The sequence below is a fragment of the Trichosurus vulpecula genome, chromosome 1 (assembly GCF_011100635.1).
Source record: "Trichosurus vulpecula isolate mTriVul1 chromosome 1, mTriVul1.pri, whole genome shotgun sequence".
Classification (NCBI taxonomy): Eukaryota; Metazoa; Chordata; class Mammalia; order Diprotodontia; family Phalangeridae; genus Trichosurus; species Trichosurus vulpecula.
In genome coordinates, this window is record NC_050573.1 from 332,554,168 (window position 1) to 332,556,549 (window position 2,382).

At 36.8% G+C, this 2,382-nt stretch overlaps 1 pseudogene; it reads right to left on the reverse strand.

The window, feature by feature from the left end:
• Positions 1-1,269: 1,269 nt before the first annotated feature.
• Positions 1,270-1,668, reverse strand: LOC118834959 (annotated as a pseudogene).
• Between the last annotated feature and the right edge of the window lie 714 nt (positions 1,669-2,382).

The window sequence follows — 2,382 nt, forward strand, 5'->3', positions numbered from 1 at the left end:
ATACATGTGAAATAATGCAAAATATTTTTGCATATTAATGAGGTTGCAAAAAGAACCCACAGATAAAAAAGAAATGAGAAAACAAATTATGAAAACTGCACTTCGCTCTGAATTTAGGGTTCATCTCCTCTCTCTGCAGGTAGATAATACTTTTCATCATAGGTCTTTTGGAATTGTCTTGTAGCATGGTCTTGATGAGAGAAGCTAAATCTTTCACAATTGTATATATGACATTACTGTTACTGTATACAACATTCTCTTACCTTTTCTCACTTCACTCCATGAGTTCATACAAGTCTTCTGTTTCAACAATCCGGCTAGCAGCTACTGTGGGGAGTGTAAAATCAATAACAACCAGCTCACAGAACGCTGCAAAAGCCCAAGTTGTTTTGATCTGCTTTATTAAGGAAAGCAACATTAAGGGGTTAACAGGCTTACTTTAATTCAGCATACAAATACCATTCACTTAGTTCAGGGTGAAAAGCCAGCACCCTGAAGCATAACTGAAATAGTACAAAGGAACTGCAAGGCACCTTAATTTAGAGAACCCATTGTAAATGTTCACATGGATTATTTGTGCCTCACCTGTGGTAGAGCATTCTGAGCTTGTATTGGTCTGATTAGCCACAGTCAAAAATATTAAAACTTGACTCCAGGATAACAATGCCATTTTGGTTCTTTCTGAGAACAAAGGACAACAACCAACCAGAGCAATCAATAAAAGAAATGAAATTTAGCAAAATATACCCAAATATTTATAAGATCATTCTTTATGACAGCAAAGAACCAGAAACAACTTTATTGTCTTTCCACTGAAAGATAGCTGCAAAACGTTGATATATCATTGCACAGAATATTATTGTGCAATAAAAAATAGGAAATATGAGAAATTCAGAGAATCATTATAAAATTCATACGAATTTTTACAGAACAAAATAATTCAAGCCAAGAAAAATATATGTAATGAGTGTAGCAATATAAATAGAAATCACTAAAATCGAAGTATATTCATTCTTTTTATAAAGAAATAAAGACTATTTCAAACATATAGTAAGAACAAACATATAAACATTTTCCCCAAATCTTAGGGGTCTAAATTTCACATACTCACTCACATTTGATTTCTAAGGAGGGAGTCATAATTAGGCATACAATTTAGCACAATCACATAGTGTTAGTCTCACCCAGTTGAAGTTCAAAACTACCATGTCATTCAGGCTTCTGGTTGAGTGTATTCTTTTTTTTTTTTAGACCAAAGCTTTTATTTATTCACTTCTTACATTTAAAATATTCTTTGATGACATCTTTGGCCTGAGATTCCTTGCCACAGTCCCTAACAACAAAGCAGCTGCAGCCAACCACTTTACAGGACTTTCCCTCTCTGTCAATTTTACAGAGGCCTACCCATTCACCCAGCTTCTTGTTGTCATCTACCTTGATCGAGTTGATCTGATGCTCAGCACACAGGGCCTCAACCAATTTTACATGCATAGGTTCATCACAGTTGGAAGCAAGAATACAAAATTGGGCTTGGCATTTGTCCAAGGCTTTGGCAGCTTCACCAGTTCCATGAGCTAGGCTATCGTGGATGAGTGTAGTCTTCAGCACTTCTTGTAGAGAGGTGTTAACATCTATCATACCTCCAGCAGCAATGCCTTCCTAGGCCATGGCAGTGGTTCACGGGTGAAGCTAAATCTTGAAAACACCCGGTAGCCTCCGCCTCCCGCTCTACTCAACGGTGACAGGGAAAAAGCTGGTTGGGTGTATTCCACTGACTGATACTCCTCAAGTCATTGCTGCTAAGCTGACCCTAACATCTGAACCAGATTCCCTAAATACCATCTCCTTATGACTGGTGCTTCCAAGCTGCTTGGATATTCATTTCCCCATAGCTAGAATGAAAAATAATTAAGAAAAATTTCAAATACCTAAGTCTGATTCTTGAGTCCACAATAGATGCCAGGGGAAGGACCATGAGGAAGGAAGTACCCCTCAGGCCCTATCCTTTTATCAAGTGGTATGTATGAAATTGTCTTTCATTTTCAGACATGAATGCAACAAATGCCTTGACCATTGGTGAGTTAGGGCATTTTAAATATGCTAAACATAACAACTGCACAGCAAATGGGAAAGGGCTTCTTCTAACCATATGGTAGGCAATTGAAGATTATCTACTCATGTTCCAACCTTCCACTCTCCTGGAAGCAGGACCCATTTATTTTCCATGTGGATGATGTCATCTTAGATGATTCATAATGTGTCAAAATCCTTTACACATGTTTAGTGTTTGAGAACAAATTTAAATCCAGAAAGTATAAGTTTTTTGTTTTGTTTTGTTTTAAGAAATATAGTATACTGAATGAAATTTGAGATGTAAATCAT